This window comes from Aquarana catesbeiana, linkage group LG04 (assembly GCF_042186555.1).
Source record: "Aquarana catesbeiana isolate 2022-GZ linkage group LG04, ASM4218655v1, whole genome shotgun sequence".
Classification (NCBI taxonomy): Eukaryota; Metazoa; Chordata; class Amphibia; order Anura; family Ranidae; genus Aquarana; species Aquarana catesbeiana.
In genome coordinates, this window is record NC_133327.1 from 67,815,777 (window position 1) to 67,838,484 (window position 22,708).

Sequence of the window (22,708 nt, forward strand, 5' to 3'; positions counted from 1 at the left end):
CACCTCTCCTTAAATGCACAGGGACGCACGTGACGCCCAGAAGGAGCACAATGGCAGCGAAGGCACCCAGTGTGTCCCCGCACCCAATTCAACCAACTGTACAGAAAAGTGACAACCACCCCAACCTGTAACTTGCCTTTGCAGTAAGATGCACATGGAAGCACGAACAAGATTGATCCGGTCTAAAGCCAGCCATAGAGCGATTTTCTTTCCTGCAACCATAGGTTGCAGGAAAGAAAATGGCTTGATTCCCTTCAACATTGTCAGTGTTGATGGGGGGAATCCCTCCCGCGGTGCCGTTGTGTTCTCCCAGCAGGGGAAGCCATCCCTGCCAGGAGAACTATTATTATTAGTAGTAATTTATTGTAAAATTTGTCATGCTTGTTGTGCCTAAATTCATCGATCGAACAACTTGTACATTCATCTTGCCCATACGTGGTTTGAATCTCGTCCGGTTCAGCGGGAACGGCCGAGATTCAAACTGTCTATGGACGGCTTAAGTGTGCTGGGAAATCTTTTGTATCTGATCCTAGACTGATCCCCTGCTGAGTTAGATCAGATCATAAATGAATGACATATTTGATGATCGTTTCCGTTCTAATTTTTCCTTCCTCTTGTGATGGAGGAATAATGGACCTATGGGTGGCCAGATGGGCCTGTATCTTCCCACCCATTGTTTCAGGTCAATAAAACTTGTAACTAAATGAAAACAATTTGCATCCAGGTTCAATCTTGAATGGACCCAGATGTTTTCTTACATTCGGTCACCCATAGGCATACATTGCCATCCATTTTTGATCCATGTAATCATGGTTCAAAAATGAACTGACAGAACGCCAATGTGAAAGGGGCGTAAAGATAATTGAAAATGTCAAGATGGAGATGTAAAGTCATGGATCCTTCAGTGTAGAAAGAATCGTCCATGTGGTGTTTTCTTTAGATAGACCATCTCTGGGACTATTTTTGCAGCCCCTTCTTCTTATAAAAATTATAGAAGAAGAAAGTAAAAAATACTTTTCTTGCACCCTATCTTCCCTCAAGCTTAATATTAGTGTGCCTTCTCTAGGATCCTGGAAAAGTTGAGGATCCCACAGGAAGATGCTTCTGCAAAGTACCGGGGTCTTCAAGATGACACCTTACTGGTCTTTTACGCACAAGTCCCAGAAAAACCACAGGTTTTTGCTGAGCCTCTTTGATGCTACACAAGTTCTGCTTGGATTTTTCTTCCTTGAACCTGCTGCATTCTCCATTTAATCAATTCAGTCTCAGTGGAGAATTTGCACGCCCTTTTTTTTTTTTTTTTTTTGTAATTCCTTTATTTTCAAAAAGTTGCAGTTTACAATAAAAAAAAATATATAGTAAAAAGGCAAAATTCAAACAATGTTGAAGGACCCACAAAAACGTCCAAATGCCTACAGACCTAGCATATCATGGCATGGATGGGCATATAAAACAGTACAGGTTTGAAAATAGCCATCCGCTCACACGACATGTATGGTGTATATATAGCTAGGACATGAGAGACCTAGAGCAGAGATTCAAATACCGACAACTGTGCGACTATTTATAACAGAACAATGTACCGTGAAGCCGTGCATCCAGGTGGCCAGTATGAGCCAGAAGGTGGTTATTAAGGCAAATATAATGCATGTTAATAATCAGATGTGATCTAGTACCCAGGACTAAGCCAGATACAAGGGGTAGGTGAAGACAGACAAAGAAGGGGAAAAGAGAAGGGTGGAGGGAGAGAAAAAATGGGGGGGAAGAATCCGAGGAACAGAAGTTAGGGACTGGGTATCTGCATGCTATTTTTAATGTTTTGCTTTTTTTTTCAATTTGACATCAAATTGTACCATTTTTTTTTTTTTTTTTTTTTAAATTCGGTAGGGGTTTGTTTTTGTTTTTTTTTAAAGGAGGGTATAGAATATTGATAAACTTGAGGTCTGTTGATAAGCACAAATTGGGGGGAAAAAATGCCTTGGCCCCACAGAGTGCAGAAAATGAGCCACACCATGGCAGCAAAAATCTTCAATGACCGTGAATAGGTGGGATTTCCTGGTGGGGAAGACAGATTGTGAAATTCTGAATTTGCTGCAGGATATGGAAAATTTAGGAAGGGGTGTGATTCAATCTATTTGTATACTTCCAAATCTGAAAAATAATTTTGGGCTGGGTGATTTTAGTATGCTTGGAGGAATAAGTTGCGGCACTGACATGACCTGCACCTTGCTAATCATTAGACAGGAGCCAGCCTTTTCAGATACATTCCTCTAACAGTGGGCTTGGGCACTAATCTAGTACAGGGCTGACCTTTACTATTGTATTTTCCAGTAGTAGCCTTAAAGGGAATTACAGTGTATTTTTAGTGTGTTCACATGCTGGGTTAGTATTGAAACGTTTACCTGTAGGAGATCACATTTTGACATGATTTTGTTTAAGATGCAATATGCTGTCTGTACAGATCTGTTTTTATAGAGCTATGTAGGCTGTCACCATTCGCCTTATGAATTTAGTGTATCTAAACCTTTAGAGTTGGAGATGCGGAAGGGTTAGACCCCCTGCAAGGGCGAATCTTGCCCTCTGTGTTTGTTATGGTGACTATTGTTACTGGGACAGTACTTGACAAATCCCAAATGTTAAGATTGTCCTCTGAACAGGAATAGAGGTGTCATTTTCCAATGGGGACACAAGTTCTAATGACAGCTATATTGTTGTCACTTGTTATTGGCAGAAACGCACCTTCATTCGGATTGCTTTCACATATATATATATATATATATATATATATATATATATATATATATATATATATATATATATATATATATATATTTATTATTCCCCATACACACAGTACTGTGTAAAAATTTAAATTAAAAAAAAAAAATGTTGACAGGTGTGAAAAAAATGCTGTTAATTAGAAATAGAAGTGTTCTAGTGATATTAAAATATTGTGTTTTTTTTTTTTTTTTTGTTTTTTTTTGTTTTTTCTTAAAAAACAAAAATGTTACACTTACCTGCTCTGTGCAGTAGTTTTGCACAGAGCATCCTGTATCCTTCTCTTCTCGGGTCCTTCACTGGCGCTCCTGGCCCCACCCTCCTGCCCCCCCACAGTAAGCAGCTTGCTATGGTTGGGTAGCCAAGATGCTGCTCTGTGTCCATTCAGACGTGGAGCCGTGGCTTAGCCCTGCCCCCTCTCTCTCCTCATTGGCTCGCTGACTTTGACAGCAGCTGGAGCCCACTGCTGTATCTCAGCCAATCAGGAGGGAGAGTCCCAGGCAGCCAAGGTTCTCATGTAACATCGCTGGATCGAGATGGGGCTGAGGGGGGTTGCTGAACACTGAAGGTTTTTCATCTTAATGCTTAGAATGCATTAAGATAAAAAAAAACAAAAAAAACGAAAAACCTTCTGCATTTAGAATCACTTTAATAGTTTATTTTTAAAATTTAAAAAATTGAAAGTAAATGAACAGAAGAGCAATCCAAATCAATATTTGATGTGACTGCCATTTACCTCTTTAACCACTTAATCGCCGGAAGGTTTTACCCACTTCCTGACCAGGCCACTTTTTGCGATACGGCGCTGCGTTACTTTAACTGACAATTGCGCAGTCGTGCAACACTGTACACAAACTAAATGTATGTCCTTTTTCCCCCACAAATTGAGCTTTCTTTTGATGGTATTTGATCACCTTCTGTGGTTTTTTATTTTTTGCGCTATAAACAAAAAAATCAACAGTTTTGAATTAAAAACAATATTTTTTACTTTTCTGCTATAAATCATTCCCAATAAAAAAAATTAAAAAATCTAATTTCTTCATCAAAAAAAAAAAATTGCAAACGTATATTGATTGGTTTGCGTAAAAGTTATCGCGTCTACAAACCGTGGGATAGATTATGTCTTTTTTTTTTTATTAGTAATGACGGTGATCAGCGATTTTTATCAGGATTGCGGCCAACAAATTGGGCACTAAATGACTTTTTGGGGACCAGTGACACCAATACAGTAATCAGTGCTAAAAAATAAAAAAAAAAGAACTGATCACAGTATAAATGAGGCTGGCAGGGAAGGGGTTAACAGCAGGAGCGATAAAAGGGTTAAAGTGGTTGTAAACCCTTACAGCACACTTTTTGCTACAGGTAAGCCTATAATAAGGCTTACCTATAGCTACGCTGGATATCTCCTAAACCTGCACGATTTAGGAGATATCACCTGTATTTGCATGTGCCGACGCCATTGGCACATGCGCACTGAAGCAACGGTACGTACGTGCCGTTGCTTCAGTGAGTGTACTGTTACCGACGGCTCCCGCACGCAGGGATTGACGTCATCGCGGCTCCGTCCAATCACCGCACCGGAGCCTGTGATACCCGGAGGTAACTCTGGTAGCAATGCAGCCGCCGGAGCGGTGTACGAGGACGGCTGCAGGTAAGTAATTCATAATGAGCTAGTATGCTATGCAACTAGCTCATTGTGCCTTTGTCTTGCAGGTTTTTTTTTTTGTCCTAGGGTTTACAACCACTTTAAGTGTGTCCCCGGTAGGTGCTTACTGTCTGTGTGGGGGACGGATACACTGGAGGAAAAGAGGGATCGTGTTTCAGCTTAGCTGAAACACAAGATCTCTCTTTTGCTCCCTGACAGATCAGCGGTTTGCCTTGTTTACATAGGTACACCGCTGCTCCATCTCTCCACTGAACAATCGGAGGGTAGCGGCGGCCACCGGACCCGCTGATTAGCTCCCGCCGTGTCCAATCACAGCAGGAGCAGTGCGCGTGCACAAAATCACACACAGGTACGTGATTTTGCGCAGCCAGGCCGCCCTGCCGCAGTATATATGCGGTGGGCGGTCCTAAAGCAGGTAAAACAGCATCAATTCTTCCAGTTACACTTGCACACAGTTTTTGAAGGAACTCGGCAGATAGGTTGTTCCAAACATCTTAGAGAACTAAGAATAGATCTTATGTGGTTGTAGGCTTCCTCAAATCCTTCTGTCTCTTCATGTAATCCCAGACAGACTCGATAATAATGAAATCATGGCTCTGTGTGGACCAAACTATCACTTCCAGGACTCCTTGTTCTTCTTTCAGCTGAAAATAGTTCTTAATGACATAGGCTGTATGTTTGGGGGAGTTGTCAGGCTGCAGAATACATTTGGGGCCTCCCTGATGGTATGACCTGATGGTACCTGACCAAATCTCCAACTCTGTATGCTTTAATACAGCATCAAACCTGCAAGGGACCTCCACCATGCTTCACTGTTGCTTCACCCTCTCTTATTCCTTTCTGTGGCAAGTTGTTGCCAACGGGATCTCTAATGGTGGTGATAAATGGGGAGTACTCAGAATGGTCAGGGGTGGGTAGTGGGGTTCCCCAGGGTTCTATGCTGGGACCAATCCTATTTAATTTGTTCATAAATGACCTGGAGGATGGGATAAACAGTTCAATCTCTGTATTTGCGGACGATACTAAGCTAAGCAGGGCAATAACTTCTCCGCAGCATGTGGAAACCTTGCAAAAAGATCTGAACAAATTAATGGGGTGGGCAACTACATGGCAAATGAGGTTCAATGTAGAAAAATGTAAAATAATGCATTTGGGTGGCAAAAATATAAATGCAATCTACTCACTAGGGGGAGAACCTCTGGGAGAATCTAGGATGGAAAAGGACTTGGGGGTCCTAGTAGATGATAGGCTCAGCAATGGCATGCAATGCCAAGCCGCTGCTAACAAAGCAAACAGAATATTGGCATGCATTAAAAAGGGGATCAACGCCAGAGATAAAACGATAATTCTCCCACTCTACAAGACTCTGGTCCGGTCGCACCTAGAGTATGCGGTCCAGTTCTGGGCACCAGTCCTCAGGAAGGATGTACTGGAAATGGAGCGAGTACAAAGAAGGGCAACAAAGCTAATAAAGGGTCTGGAGGATCTTAGTTATGAGGAAAGGTTGCGAGCACTGAACTTATTATCTCTGGAGAAGAGACGCTTGAGAGGAGATATGATTTCAATATACAAATACCGTACTGGTGACCCTACAATAGGGAGAAAACCTTTTTCGTGGAAGGGAGTTTAACAAGACACGTGGCCACTCATTAAAATTAGAAGAAAAGAGGTTTAACCTTAAACTACATAGAGGGTTCTTTACTGTAAGAGCGGCAAGGATGTGGAATTCCCTTCCACAGGCGGTGGTCTCAGCAGGGATCATCAATAGTTCCAAAAAACTATTAGATAAGCACCTGAATGACCGCAACATACAGAGATATACAATGTAATACTGACATATAATCACACACATAGGTTGGACTTGATGGAATTGTCTTTTTTCAACCTCACCTACTATGTAGTGTGACAGGGAGTCCAATATGGTGCACAGCAATGCATGTGTTTTCCTATGTTGACATTTGTTGGATACTGTTTTTTTTTTTTTTTTTGAATGGACTGTCTATGCACCTCAAGGCATGCATAAATAGGTCTTGCACGATTTTTTAAAATGCAGTGCTTCACAACACTCGGCATCGTTGGCAGATGTGTGTTGGGGTGCAATTGACAATGACCATGTACTGAGCCGCATCGCAACATATATACAGTTGGTTTAGGTATAAGATAATAAATATGTTATAACGCATGTTGTGGTGTGAATGAGCCCTAGGAGAATACTTCAGGCCTGATGCACATGGGCATAAAAAAACAGTTTAAGCGAGTTTAGCAGAGTTTAGCATTGGTTGGTGTTCGGGCGCATATTTATTTAATTGGTCAGAATTTTTAATTTCTGCCCGTTGAAATAATTAAACATTGAAATGCTAAACACGCTTAGCACTTAGGCGTATTTAGACATGTTTTCCTGCGTTTTGACTTTTGTATGCCCTGAAGCTCCTCTCCTGAACGCGATTCTTCTGCGTTCCTGAGAAGGAGCTTTGACTGCCTCCAAACTCTGCTGCTTCTAAACTTCTCTAAAAGCCTATGTGTGCATAGACACTAAACCCGGCCATAGACGTTCAGCAGGAACCAGCCGAGATGTATGGGCAGGCTGAATGTAAGTTGATTGATTATTAATATCGACTAATATAGCCGTTAGCAATAATCATTATGTTCTCCTGGCAGGTTACGTCTTTCCCCAACCCCCTTGCCAGGCGATCGCAATGGCTCCATGGAAGGGATTCCCCCATCAAAGCTGACTGTGTTGATGGGGGGAATTGTGTGATTTTCTTTTCTGTAACCTGTGGTTGTAGGCAAGAAAATCACTCAGTCTATGGCCGGCTTTAGACCCCTTTGAAACCGCCTCCCATTCATTTCAGTGTGTTTTTTCACACTGGGGTGGTGCGCTTGCGGGACGTTAGGAAAAGTCCTGCAAGCAACATCTTGGGGGCGGTTTGGGAGCGCTGAATATTGAAATGAATATGCAGCGCTTCCTAAGTGCATGAAAAGTGCTTCGGAAGCGCCGCAACACGGGCATTTTTAAACACATCTTTGGGGTTAAAAGCATCCCAAAAGCACCGCTTAAACAGCGCTAAGGCATCACTAAAATGAGCGGCACTTTAGAGCTGCTGCGGCTCAGTGTGGTAGGGGTCTTAATTTGGTGTTGCATTGCAGTTGGTTACTGCACAATATTCATTTTGAATAGCACATCTCCTCCTCCCTCCTCCTCCTCCTCCTCCTCCTCCTCCTCCCTCTCCCTCCCACAGTAATGTACTACCATGTGTTTGTAGTACTCTGTGTTGGCAAAAATGGTCCATGTCCATTTTTTTTGTTTGGTGCATTTTCAGCTCATTTATTTTTATAGACTGTCTTAATGCAGTGCATGTGCATCAACGCAATGCACCAGGACTAAGGATGAGCTCAGGCGTGTTCGCAAACCGCACGTGCAGAGCCCGCCAGGAAGTCGGCACTGCGGAGCGCTGTTCGCAAGCAGTGAGACATTTTCTGCGCGGCTGCAGAGATCGGGAAATGTCTCACTGCTTGTGATTAACGCTCCCCAGTGCCGACTTCCTGTCGAGCTCTGCACGTGCGGTTTGCGAACACGCCTGGGCTCATTCTTAACTGGTTCCCGACCAGGGCACGCTGATGTACGTCGGCAGAATGGCACAGCTGGGCAAATGGGCGTACCTGTACGTCCATTTGAGTTTGCGGCCATCGGGTGCGCGGTGGCCGGAAGCTCCGTGAGTCGGGTCGCAGGTCCCGCGCACTCGATGTCCACGGGGATATACGCGATCATCTCGCAGAGAGGAAGAACGGGGAGATGCTAATGTAAACAAGCATCTCCCCGTTCTGCCTAGTGACACTACCACTGGTCATAGCTCCCTGTGATCAGGAGCTATGATCAGTGATATGTCACAGCTAGCCCATCCCCCCTACAGTTAGAACACATCCCCAGGACATATTTAACCCCTACAGCGCCACGTAATGTTAACCCCTTCACTGCCAGTCACAATTACACAGTAATCAATGCAATTTTAATTGCACTGATCTCTATATAAATGTGAATGGTCCCAAAATCGCGCCAAAATTGTCCGACGTGTCCGCCATAATGTCGCAGTCACGATAAAAATCGCTGATCGCCGCCATTACTAGTAAAAAATTAGTAATAATGCCAGAAAAACCATCCCCTATTTTGTAGACGCTATAACTTTTGTGCAAACCAATCAATAAACGCTTATTGCGATTTTTAAAAAATTTTTTATTTTACCAAAAATATGTAGAAGAATACGTATCGGCCCAAACTGAGGAAAAAAATGTTTTTTGGGGCATATTTATTATAGCAAAAAGCAAAAAATAATGCGTTTTTTTTTTTTTTTTTTTTCAAAATTGACACAATTTTTTTGTTTATAGTGCAAAAAATTAAAACTGCAGAGATGATTAAATACCACCAAAAGAAAGCTCTATTTGTGGGAAAAAGATGTCAACTTTGGGAGCCATGTTGCACGACCGCGCAATTGTCAGTTAAAGCGACGCAGTGTCGAATCGCAAAAAGTGCTCTGGTCTTTGGCCAGCAAAATGGTCCGGGGCTTAAGTGGTTAACCAGGACACAAAGGTGTGAAAAGGCTGCCAATACACAGCAAAAGAACCTGCCCGATGGGGTGCACCACAACTCGTGGTGGGTGAATTTACAAGAACTAGAGCAAAGAATCTTGATCGGCTGTGTGAATGGTTACCAATCAGTTTCTAGCTTCAGCTTGTTGAGTTAAGTTTGAAAATGAATGCTAGTAGCTGGTTGGTTGTCGCGCACAGGTGCTCCAGAATCTGGCTGCTCCTGTTTTAGAAAATTCCCTTCATTTATGGGCATTGTGGCGCTCTCTTTGTACCTACTGTAATGTGCATCAGAATCCTGTTCTGAATGAATGGCACCGCAGAGAGTGCGGTGTATTGCAGTACAAATCTTTCTTTAAACTAGCAGTGGGAAAATGACAGCTTGAAGCTAATTGGCTGGCTGCAGTTTGTTCACCTTTGACAGTATGAAAGAGAAGGCTCAAAAGGGAATCCCGTTCTCCCCCCCCCTTTTTTTTTTTTTTTTTTTTTTTTTTTTTTATTTGTAGGGCAGGGTAGAAAAATATGGAAAAAAAAAAAAACTGGTTGCTAGAGACGCCACTGGCAGTTCTTTCAAACACTGTCATAGGTTCTGATCGTCCCTTTATTATATGCAGGGTGGTGATGCAGTCAGATAGGCAGCTATTGCTTCTCCCATTGGATAATAAAATCAAGCATAAATCTTAGATCTCAGCCAGGAAAGGGTGAATCTGTTTATATGTAAAGGGAGGAGAGGCAGGCAGAGGTTTGTGATTGTGAAATGTGCTGGTGATTGCAGACGATCGTTCCACCCAATCGAATAATCTGCTGTAGTCCATGTTGTGGAGTTCTGTGCATTCTGTAGCAGCTGCTCCATCGCTGACCGTGCTGATAAGGAAGAGCTAGAGCAGTGATGCATGTTCTGGTCAAGGGGCCAGACCTGCTTGTTCTCTGAGGGACCTTCACAATAGATACTTCTAGCTTAGCAGGCTTATAACATCCAGGCAAGCCGAGTATCATGATCAGGTGGGTCAATTCTATTGCATTTGGGTGGCTTATATTTCTATCCTGATTGTGTTCAGTGTTCTGATACTGGTTGTTTTGTTGAAGATTATATATAGTGTTTTTTCCTCTTCTATTGATATGGTTTGGCTCCAGGTAATTGATCTGATCATTTGCTTGTATCTCAGTATGTTTCTGAACGTTTCAATGCTCTTTGATTTCAGGGTGGCCTCATCTTATTGTGATACTCTCATTGGCTAAATGATTACCAAGTCTTGTCAGTTTTGTTCTTATTGGCTGGTGGATTGTATATTGCTGTGAACAGGATGCTCGAGGAATTTCTTGGACTATCTTGCCCTTTCTCAACCTTTTTAACACGAAAGAACCCCTGAAATAACTTTAGGATCTTAAGGAACCCCTGGCAATAATTACCATGTCTACAGTTCATGGTACGTTAGCATGGTGGTTATTGGGAACAATGCCCTCCTAAGGCTTCATGTACACTAGCCTACACTGGCAGCTCCTAAACTTGAGTTTAGGAGCTTTTGATGTTTTTTTTTCCAAAGCTTCTAAACTCAACTCTATAAAAATCTGTGTCAATGTACACATATTCTTTTAGCAGAGTTTGGGAGCTGCTGTGGTGTAGGTGGGCATCAACCTTCCTCTGCAGGACAGGGCCGCGGTTAATATAGGCTATGTACATGAAGCCCTACAGATAGCTAAAAAGATAATTGGTGTCCTTGGTTTCTTATCATAGATGCACAATTGCTCATTGCCCAGTGGAACCTCTGGCAACCACTAGAGCTGTCTTTCTCAACCTTTTTTAACGTGGAGGAACCCTTGAAATAACTTTCTAGGTTCAGGGAACCCCTAATACTTACTATATCAACAGTTGACAGTACATTGGTCACTGGGAAGAATGCCCCCCAAATTTGTGGTCTTTCGGAATAATCCTCCCTTACAGATAACTAAAACAATCATTGGAGTCAGTGGTTACCTACCTGAGAGGCAGGAATTGGCCATTGCTCAAAGAACCCCCCCCAACCTTTTGGAGGAATCTTAGGGTTTCTTTTTGATACTGGCTGCCTTAAAGAAATTCTGCATTGAGAAAGACTGGACTAGAGGATGGCCTAGTGCATTTTAGTGATTCATTTTTTTTTTGTTCAGTGGACTTTAAGGCTGGGGTCACACTATTGCGAATTGGATGCGCGCTTCCCCTCATCCAATTTGCATAGCAGGAGTTTGTGACTCTCTGTAGCTGCTCCGGAACGAATTGCACAGGAGTCCTGTGCGTCTTTTGGCCTGTTTCAGGTCCGAATTCAGCCAAAAATTTGGGCTGAAATCGGACCTGAAACTGTGAATGGAGACGCACCGGACTCCTGCTGCGAGTCGCTGCATTCTCCAGTGTGAACCCAGCCTAAAAGTCCTGCAAAGACTTTAATGCCTGATACAATGAGAATATCGGACAAATGATTATCTTTTTTTTTTTTTTTTTTTTCAGGCTTATATATCGAAAATAAAGAGGTTACTAAAATTAGGAAAGTTCTCATACGGCAGAATAAAAATTCAAAAGTGAAGTCATGTATTGTATTTTTTTAATTGTATTTACGGATGACAACTGTACTGATTAAGGCTGGGTTCACACTATTGCCGGATGCGGCTCGCTGCAGGGGTCCGGTGCGTCCCTGTTCTCCGTTTCAGGAACAGAAAACGAGCGCACTGGACCCCTCATATAATGCATTAAGGTGAAAAAACTTAAACCGGGGTTCCAAGCTTTTTTTTTTCATTTATTAAAAGTCAGCAGCTACAAAAAGTGTAGCTGGTGACTTTTAATAAACAGACACTCACCTGTCCCATGGTCCAGTAATGCGGCCACACGGAGCCTCGCTACTCATCCCCCCTCCTCTCCACGACGCCTCCATTGAAACTGTGGGCACCTGGCCGTGACAGCTTGCGGCTTCACAGCCGGGCACGCACTGCACATGCGTGAGTCGCGCTGCGCTCTCCGAGTGGACATACAATCTTCTGTGACCTGTTACATGTCCCAGAAGATTGCTGCAGCGGATTCGCCGAATGATAACTTTAATCAGCGGCGGGGGAGAGGGCCCCCCCCCCCTTCCCGTAGCGATCCGGTGCCCTCCGCCACTTACTGGAGCCGTCGGCAGCGGCGGAGGCAATCGGATCCTTCCCGTGGCTGTGCATGGAGACGAGTGAGGGGAAGATGGCCCCCACCCGTCTCCATGACACTGCAGGGCGAAAGCGACGTCAAAATGTCACTTCCGCCCATAGCTCTTAAAGGGACATTTTCTTTAAATAAATAATTTTTTTAAATTACAATTTTTTTTTTATTGCATTTTAGTGTAAATATGAGATCTGAGGTCTTTTTGACCCCAGATCTCATATTTAAGAGGTCCTGTCATACTTTTTTTTATTACAAGGGATGTTTACATTCCTTGTAATAGGAATAAAAGTGACACTTTTTTTTTTTTTTCTTTAAACAGTGTAAAAATAAAAAAAAGTAAAATAAATAAGAACATTTTTATTTATTTATTTTTTTTTAAACGCGCCCTGTCCCGACGAGCTTCACAAACCACACATGTGAGGTATCACCGCGATCGGTAGAGCAAGAGCAATAATTCTAGCCCCAGACCTCCTCTGTAACTCAAAACATGCAACCTGTACAATTTTTTTAAACGTTGCCTATGGAGATTTGTAAGGGTAAAAGTTTGTCGCCATTCCACGAGCGGGCGCAATTTTGAAGCCTGACATGTTGGGTATCAATTTACTCGGCGTAACATTTTCTTTCACAATATAACAAAAATTGGGCTAACTTTACTGTTGTCTTATTTTTTAATGCAAAAAAGTCTATTTAAAAAAAAAAAATTGCGCTTGTAAGACCGCCGTGCAAATACGGTGTGACAAAGTATTGCAACGACCGCCGTTTTATTTTCTAGGGTGTTAGAAAAAAAGAATGTATAATGTTTGGGGGTTTCTAAGTAATTTCCTAGCAACTTGTGCACAACATATCTAAATAAGAGGCCCGGGCCTTAAGTGGTTAAAGCGTAAGTGCCACTTTTGGGTGCAACTCTGCTTTTAAGGCTTTAGTACCACTTTAAGCTCACCACATACTTTGCACTGCAGCTATGCAATCTCTGTACAATCTCTTTTAGATTTACCAAAACTATGGGGTTGATTTACTAAAAGCAAATCCACTCTGCACTCCAAGTGCATTTGGAAGTTCAGCTGCTGTATATCTAAGGGGAAGATCTGAAATGAAGGGAAGCTCTGCTGATTTTATCATCCAATCATGTACAAGCAAAAATACTGTTTTTTATTTTCCTTGCATGACCCCCTCGGATCTACAGTGACTTTACTTCCAAGTGCACTTGTAGTGCAAAGTGGATTTGCCTTTAGTAAATTAACCCCTATGTTTTATAATGAGCTATCTGAACTATAATCAAGTTGTGCCCAAAAAGCCAGGGCCTTGCATAGTTGGGAGATCTAAAGGAGATTGTACAGTCAAATTGTAATGTGTGGTGAGCATTAAACGGACCACAGGTGCAGCTCGTGCACTTTCGTTTAGGGTAAAATCTGTTCCAGGGGACATTGGGGGTTATTTATTAAAACTGAAGAGTGCAAAATCTGGTGCAGCTCTGCATAGAAACCAATTGTCTTCCAGGTTATATTGCCAAAGCTTAACCGCTTCCCGACCGCCTCACGCAGATATACTGCGGCAGAAGGGCACGTACAGGCAGAATCACGTACCTGTACGTTGCCCTTTAAAAGGCGGCTTGCGGGCACGCATGCCCACCGGGAGTTTCGTGAGCGTGATCGCGGGTCCTGCGGACTCTATGTTCGCGTGTTCGCGATTGTCTCACGGTGAGGAAGAACGGGGAGATGCTAATGTAAACAAGCATTTCCCCGTTCTGCCTAGTGACACTGTCACTGATCACAGCTCCCTGTAATCGGGAGCAGTGATCAGTGTTGTGTCACACACAGCCCCTCCCCCCACACAGAATCACTCCCTAGGACACACTTAACCCCTACAGCGCCACCTAGTGGTTAACCCCTTCACTGCCAGTCACATTTACACAGGAATCAATGCATTTTTATTCACACTGATCTCTGTATAAATGTGAATGGCCCCAAAATCAGAAAAGTCTGGCCCATCATTCTATTGCAAGTTTGTAGAGTAGATGCTTTACCCCTTGTGTGCTTGTCTGACATTGTCAGCGTCTCCATTGTTGGGAATACATTCCCCAGTAATTTTTACTTGTGGTCCTTCTCAGATTAGTCCTAGATCCACTTGGTGTCACTAAACCCATTTCATAAAGGGCTATCAATAAATGGTGTATTACATACTTTTCATACTCGCTCAGTCACTATGAGATTCCTTTTCTGTATTCTGCAAAAACCCTTGTTAATCCTGCTGCTCTCTATCTCCACCTTCTGTCCAAGTCCCCAATTCAGGTAGGGATTTTACAGCTGTGGTGGCAACTTTGCACATGCTCAGTTTTCAGTGAGTTTCTATGCTGAGCATTTCCTCCCTATCACATCTGAGCAGCCCATGTGACATCACACATTGGGTCGTATACACAGTGGGAAATGACAGGTTACTCCCTCCCTCCTCCTCCATGCCCATTAACCAGCTAAACACAATGGGGGAGGGATATTACATGTAGGTTAATGGTGGCTTCACCTCCCCCTTATTGTAAGACACAGGCTGGAGGGGCGTGACACAGCCTGTGACTGGCAGAAATCCAACCACACCATGTTTTTTGCCAAAAAATAAAAAATATTTGTTTTTAAATATTTATTTGTATGACAATTTAAAACAGTTTGATATTCATTTTTTATTTATTTTATTTTTTTTATATTGAGCATGTGACCAGCAGCAGATGACTACAAGCTCCTCCTGCTTATGTTTCCTTGCAGACAGGCTGGATCATGGGACAGCTGTATATCGATTAGGGAAATGGTACTTTAGATGTGTTTTTTTTTTTTCTATTAAAAGAATTACAGTGCCATCATCCATATATAGAAACCGTGTGTGTGTTTTAGTATCACTTTAAGCCAAATACAATGTTCCACAATTTCCATTATCAGTCAGAATACAAGGAATTTGGAAGACTCGATTTTGTTCTGAACATTGTGTCATCATTTCGGTGAACAGAACCTTCTTGACATCCTTCAGCTTGATGGGCTGGTAGTGGAGGAGCCTAGACAGTGCGTTCTGTGAGCAGCTGCATCTATGTACAAACATTTCAAGCTACATTTAATGTGGAAATGAGATGCGTGCAGAAACTTCTAAAGAACATGTAATTTTGTCGGCAGCACTGCGATCAAACGAACGGATTCAGCTGACTGTCTGTATAACATCTTATTGTTCCAGGGAGCACTTGTCATGTGGGGGGCGTTCCTGGCAAAGGAAGTTACAAAGCTATATTTGTCACTACCGTGCCTTCGCTTAAATCTTATCCTGCATTTCGTCTTCCTTGTTTGTTTCATGACTTGGGGTATCTATAGACAGAATATGAATATCTGTTCACAAATCAATCGTTCCCCCCTCTGTGGCAGACAGCATCTCTTTAATATTTGGTGGGGGGGGGATTTCATATCCAAGCCCCCTTGTAGCACAGGTCCTAAAGTGCCCCCTAGAACATATCCCCTCCCCCAAATCACTCACAGTAAACTGTAGGCTAGTCTCCAACCCCCCCCCCCCCCCCCCCCACACACACACACACACACACACACACACACACACACACACACACACACACACACACACACACACACACACACACACACACACACACTCTTGTTCATGCCCCCCACCTCTGAAAGACTCACTTTGGATTAGTTCAGACAGTTGATCTCAGTCCAGCAGTGTGGTGAGCCTCCTCCTCCCTCTCCTCCTCTGTGTACACAGGAAAACATCACAGCAGGAAGAGGAGGGGAGTGTTCAGCATGCATTCTGCACTGTGTATGTGTCCGGCAGCTGGGGACAGTGGGGAGAGTGTTGGCTCTGCCATAAAAAATGGAGCCTCGCAGGCGGCATGCGGGAATGAAGATGCCCCGCACAAGCTGCCGGCATTCCATGACTCTGATTCGCCAGGGAAGTTAGGGTATGGGCAAATCTAGGCGGCTGCGGGGCCCCTGGGAGTGCGAGGCCTTAGGGGACTGCCTAATTAGAGAGGCAGGGTTCCTCATGTCAGAGCTTCCAGCAAGAACAATAGTGCACACTACTGACATCACCAAATCTTCTGCGACTAGCAGTCAGGGGCAGCAGTGCCTTAGATCTCATACTACAGATACACAGCTATGAGGCACACTTGAGCCGGCACTTCCTCAGTAACCCAGGTGAGGATAATGTCACTACACATCACTGGACACAAAATGCAAATGTCATTTGATGTTTGCCACATGTAGTCCTTCGTGTTACGCAAGTCCTTCACTTATGTATCGTATGGTATGTTGGAAGCTTGTTAAAACTATTGTGCAGGCTTGGAGCTATCGGAGCTACCCTTGGAGGTACCCTTTAAGAACCCTTTCACACTGCCAGTGCCTGAGTGTCGGTGGTAAAGCGCCTCCTCGTTTAAATGTCGTTTTTGCGGCATTTTTCGGGTGCTTTTAACCCCCGCTAGCGGCCGAATAAAGGGTTAATAGCACCGCTGCCGAGTAGCTTTGCAGGCGCTGTGTACACCGCTCCTAAAGCGCCTCAAAGAAGCTGCTTGCAGGACTTTTTTTTAACAACCTGTCAGCGCAGCGCCCCAGTGTGAAAGCACTTGGGATTGCAGAGGAGGCTTTTTTTCGGGCGCTATTTTTAGAGCTAAAGTGCCTGAAAAACGCCTCCAGTGTGAAAGGGGTCTAAAAGCCCACGCCAGTCTGATTTTGAACCTGCAGCTGGTATGTGGTACTCACTGTAATGACACTAGCTTGATTAGGGAAAGAATGCATTTTCTTTAAGGAGCATGCAAGGGAACTAAAGGGTGTTTTTTTTTTTTTTTTTTTTCTTTTTAATATTACGTTTCCCTGGACTTTAAGTTGACTGGACAACTTGCTGCAATAGATGAGTAATCTCCGAGGAACTTGCTTTCCAGCCCATGCCGGGTGTCCTCTGTATGACAGTGACAGAGCCATTTCAAGTGTTAAATCCTGGCACTCTCTGGCCTTTATAGTCTCTACATTACTGCTGCCAAGGAGGCCTGCCAACTGCTTGGCACCATGCCTTGTATTGTGTACCAGCGTCCTGGAATTTGGTTGGTTATTCAGAAGACCAACTCTATTGTTGCTGTGCAAGTTTTGAAAGCATATCTTCAGAGAAATAAAAGCATATTTATCTCAGTAATGTGTTTTTATTCATCATTGAAAAAGTAATTACATACAAATTAAACAGTATATATATTAACTCCCCTTACTCCCATGAATCAGAGTGATAATGCCCCAGTGCCAGCACTGTGAGCTTATCAGACTCGATTGTATTGCACAATGGTGTTGACTCCTGACCTGGGTTTGCAGGTCCTTAGGCAGAGGTCACAGAGGGACATCTTGGATGGTAACTCCACTTTGGTGGAGAAAAAAATTACAAATAGAAAAAAAAAATATAGCCCTGCGCTGCATTCGTGGTGCTGGTAAGCCACAGTGCATAAGTGTGAATGCAGCCTTAGGGGGCTCAGGACAGCCTTACATTTGCGATTTGGCGGCGGTAAAACCCCCTAATTTATTGTGGCCATCGACTGGTTACCAAATCACTTTACCCTCACTCATCAAAAGGTTGAGCACCCCTGCGGTCATTGAATGTTATTAAAAATTACATTTCCTTTTCAATCAGCACCACTGTAATTGTATGGAACCAATTGGTGTATTGAATACCCCTGGAAATGTCCTTGCCTACTTGTGTGATTGGCTCACTGATTTTCCCAGAAGTCTGCATTCAGATTTTAGGTATCTTCTGCAACAATTTGGTGAGAGGGGGGTTATGGTGTGGGGTTGTTTTTCAGGGGTTGGGCTTGGCTCCTTTGTCCTAGTGACGGGAACTGGTCTCCCTTTCACACTGGGGCGCTTTGCAGGCGCTACAGCACTAAAAAGAGTGCTTGCAAAGCGCCCTAAAAGAGATGCTGCTGTCTCTCCAGTGTGAAAGCCCCGAGGGCTTTCACACTGGATTGGTGCGCTGGCAGGACGCTAAAAATAGTCCTGCTAGCAGCATCTTTGGAGCAGATAAGGATCGGTGTATACACCTCTCCTACACCGCTCCTGCCCATTGAAATCAGTGGGGCAGCGCGGCTATACCGCCGGCATAGCGTTGCTGCAGCAGCGCTTTGCGGTGGTTTTAACCCTTTCTCGGCCACTAGCGGGGGGTAAAAGCGCCCCGCTAGTGGCTGAATAGCGCAGCAAAACTGATGGTAAAGTGCCGCTAAAATTAGCGGCGCTTTACCGCCAACGCACCTACCACCCCAGTGTGAAAGGGGTCTTAAGGCGTCAGCATACCAAGACATTTTGGACAATTTCATGCTCCCAACTTTGTGGGAACAGTTTGGGGATGGCCCCTTCCTGTTCCAACATGACTGCGCACCAGTGTACAAAGCAAGGTCCATAAAGACATGGATAAGCGAGTTTGGGGTAGAGAAACTTGAGTGGCCTGCACAGAATCTTGACCTCAACCCGGTAGAACACCTTTGGGATGAATTAGAGTGGAGACAGCGAGCCAGGCCTTCTCATCCACATCAGTGCTTGACCACACAAATGTGCTTCTGGAAGAATGGTCAAACATTCCCATAGACAAGCTCCCTTCTCAGAAGAGTTGAAGCTGTTATAGCTGCAATGGGTGGACCAATGCAATATTGAACCCTACGGACTAGGACTGGGATGCCATTAAAGTTCATGTGTGTGTAAAGGCGGGTGTCCCAATACTTTTGGTAATATAGTGTATGTGTTGTAAAAATTCAAACTACCTCTCATTGACATAAAATGGAAAATCTATCACCCTCTCTAATAAGTCTTTCAACCAGTTTAATCACTTGTGTTGAAAGCGTCAGCATTATGTATATTGCTAAAGTGCCAAATCAGTCGTTTTATTCAATATCATTTCATAAAGATGATTTTTATTATATTGGATCCCACTATTATAAATAAGGATTTTTGCCAGCATTTTTTCAATTTCATAATTATCCCAAAAAGGAAGTATTAATGTGCCTTGGAGTAACACCAAATCAGGAAGTTTACTTCTTCTTCCTTATTAAAGCGGAGTTCCACCCAAAAATGGAAACTTACGCTTTAGGGGGGGTGACCCCCTGACATGCCACATTTGGCATGTCATTTTTTTTGGGGGGGGGGGGGCGGATATCCTCTTTTTAGAGGGATCCAGCTCCCACTTCCTCCCGGGGCACCACGGTGCCGGAAGGAAGTTCACCTCCCCCCCCCCTCCCTCTCGTCAATCATCTGGGACACCTCACAGGTCCCAGATGGTTGCCTGGCCAGTCACGGTGCGCAGCACGGCACGCACCCAGCTGTGAAGCCACAGCCGGGCGCCCACAGTGACAATCCCGGAGCCGCAGAGATGAGGGGGAGAGGAGCGGGGCTTCATTCACCTGCATCGCTGGACCATGGGACAGGTGAGTGTCCGATTTAATAAAAGTCAGCAGCTACACTTTTTGTAGCTGCTGACTTCTATATGGGTGGAACTCTGCTTTAAGTATATCAAAGAATTCCAGATATGGAATATTTTTACATAGCTTGGACCAATGTAACTATATACCATACCTGGAGCCACCATTCAGAGAATGCTTTTCATTTTCTGAATGAATGCAAAGCCTTCTCTGATTGGACAAAGTGGAGAGTGTGGATTTTACCACCCCGCCTCTCCACCTCATCCAGTCATAGAATTGTGTTCAGAATGCTTCAGGCCAGCCGCTCAGCATAGGACCTGGAGGCAAGTGTAGATTGTTGGTGTAGTAGTGTCTACTTCACCGATTTATAGCTTCCAGGGGAATCTGCAAGGTATGGTTTACAGAGTTACATGTATTACATCGAGTGAATAAAACCTCTGACTGCCGCATACCAGCTCAGCCTGTATCTGTAGTAGTAAACTGCTTCAGCCCGGATCCATCCAGGGCATGCCCCGCTGATGCGCTTCACCCCACCCACCGGACTTGGTCATGAGGGAACCTATTGGGCTGAACAGGAAAACTCTTTACGTGTATAGCCGGCTTAAGGCCCTTAGTCCTGTGTAAGCTGTTTTACAGGTCTTACACAGGATTTTATATAGGGCTGCAACAGCTGAATGGGACCATTGGAGAAAACGAGGAAGGTAAGTATTTATAGCAGAAGGGATAGGCTTTAAAGAGAACCTATTACTGTACCCTGAATGGGCAAAGTGATAGGTTGACTTAGTATCCATATATTGGAGCACCCTGGTCTTTAGGGCTCCCAGGGCACTCTTTTTTTTTTTTGAAAAGCCAGTGGCGTGTGAAACACACCCAGAAACTCCTCCCGGTGCCCAAAAAAGTGCACACACACAAAGAGTAAAACACAAAACGTGCAATGGGTGATACACGATCCTCCCTAGGAAGGACCTTACCCTGATCCCCCGGGGTGTTGGGCTCCAGATGGGGACTGAGGTACTCGCTATGGCCCGTCTGGCCGAAACCAGACGGACCCCGTTCTCTGGAGGGTCTGCCGAAACAGACCCACACAAATACTTGGTGGGGCTCCCCTGAAGGGAGACCCCACGAGAGAGGGCGAACCAAGCCTGAAGGCCATGTCCACCCCCTCCCAAGACTTTCAGGGTAGGCCCGAGGACCCACACCCTACCAGTCATACTGTGAGAAACGTGTATCATCAAACAAAAGAATACAAAAAAGTGACAAACATGGGGTAAAATAAAGGGAAAGTGGGGAGAAGGAAGTGGAAGAAGTAAAAGTGGCCATTGTGCAATACAATGGCCAGGCCTTTCGGCCAGGAATAAAAAATTCGTCTGGTCCTAGCCAAAAGGCCCGGCCCAAGAGGCAGGTGTTAAAAAAAAGTGTGTGTGGTGCAGTGACCAAGGTACCAACAAAACTTGGTGTTCTCTCCCTCACAGTGAGAATTATGGCACCCCTGGACTGCCACTCCAGGGGCACATACACCACAGGCTTTTCTCTAACCCTGGCCCACAGCCAGACCTATGCAGCCCCGTCCCAACCAGGAAGGTATCAGAACCATGAAAGCCTATGTAGAGCTCCACCATCGCTCCCATTGCTCTTATCTAATTACATTCGGGAAGTACTGGCCAATTCCCCTCAATAACACCGAAAAGGGGCAGGCTTTCTTTCCCGAAAGACTGAAAAGGACAGGAACCACACAAATCTAGGCCAGAAGGCCAAGGACCTGACCCTTTGGCCAGCCCAATGTTTCTCCGTCCATATCAGGAGGCAACCCTTTCTGCTTTCTCTAAAGGCGGCCTAGTAATGTCCCTCAGTTACGTCAAGCAATACGCTTTCGGTCTGCCCTGATACTAACTATCCAGGTTACCATTAAGCCACGTGCATTTGCATAGCCACCGCTACCCCTAATCCACCACCGTGGATCAGGGACGGTTAGCACAGCGCCACCACTTGGCAACTGATAAGAACAGATACTACACTTGATCTTAGCCAAAAGGCCGAGCTCCCAGGGCACTCTGTAATGTATGTGAACCCTTTGTGGACCAGGTTCACTTTGGGTCCTTGAAGTTGGTCTTGGCCCCTCCCCAGTCCCCTATTGTTCAGAGTGGTTGCCCATCATTGTACTGTATGAGATAGGGGCAGAACCAAGAACAGCTACAGGAAGTGAGTGTGCTATCTGCATGAGCAACCTGGACTTTTGGCCTCCTGGGGTTTTCTGGGAGGTATGTGAACATAAAGGTAGGCACTTTTAGGAGTCTGCTTCTTGTGTCTCCCTACAATGTAATGCTTTTCAGGTGAACATGAGCTCACTATAAAAACATTTGGCCTTTTAAAGAAAGGAATATGTGATGTTACCTGTAACAAAAAAGGAAGATGCTTTCTTTCATTGCCTGTCCTGAACTGGAAATGCTATGGACTGCACCTTTTTATGTCCTTTGCTCAAGCCACAGTCATTGCTATAAGCAAGCTACTCTAGCCTCAGCAGGGGATATCCTTCTTTCATGCAGACTAGCAGAACAATTAGCCTTGGGTGTGTTCTGATTTATGTCTCTTTTTATATGCTTTTGTTGTTTCCTTTGGTGCCATTATGTCATCAAACGTGGCTCCCCACCCGCTGCAAGAATGTGCCTGGCTGCCGGGGACAGAAGGCCTCTGGTGTATACAGCCTAGTGCTGAGTGATGGGACGTCCTATTTTTGAGTTGTCACCAGAACAAGAGTTGAAGGTAAATATTACAATGGGACCATCTGGTTTGGTGACAACTGCCTATCACACTATACGCGTTTGTAATCGCATGCTTTCCCGCATCAAAAACGCACTGCTGTTAGCAAAGGTGTGGTGGTGCCATTAATTCTTAATAGCACCCCCAAGAACTGAAAACCGCAGAGCGATTTCCTGTGCTGGGAACCACATACCAATATGTGGTATTCCTTCGGCTGCAATTTTGGAAAACGTGGAGACCTTTTTCCTGGGTTTTCTGTAGGTACTGCAGTCCATTCAAATGAAGTGCTACAGTGCTTGTACAAATGCAGCCACCATAAAACCGGCATAGTGTGAACCTAGCC

At 44.4% G+C, this 22,708-nt stretch overlaps 1 protein-coding gene across 7 annotated transcripts in view; it reads left to right on the plus strand.

Moving 5' to 3' along the window:
* Positions 1–22,708, plus strand: part of ITSN2 (intersectin 2) — a 272,629-nt gene that overhangs the window by 31,279 nt on the left and 218,642 nt on the right. Inside the window, exon 1 of one of the 7 annotated variants that reach the window (XM_073625290.1) lies at positions 9,755–10,027. The exons of the other annotated variants lie outside the window; for them this stretch is intronic. The gene's annotated coding sequence lies outside the window, so the exon portion shown is untranslated. Of the gene's footprint in view, positions 1–9,754; positions 10,028–22,708 lie in introns of those variants that run through there. 7 annotated transcript variants of the gene reach the window in all.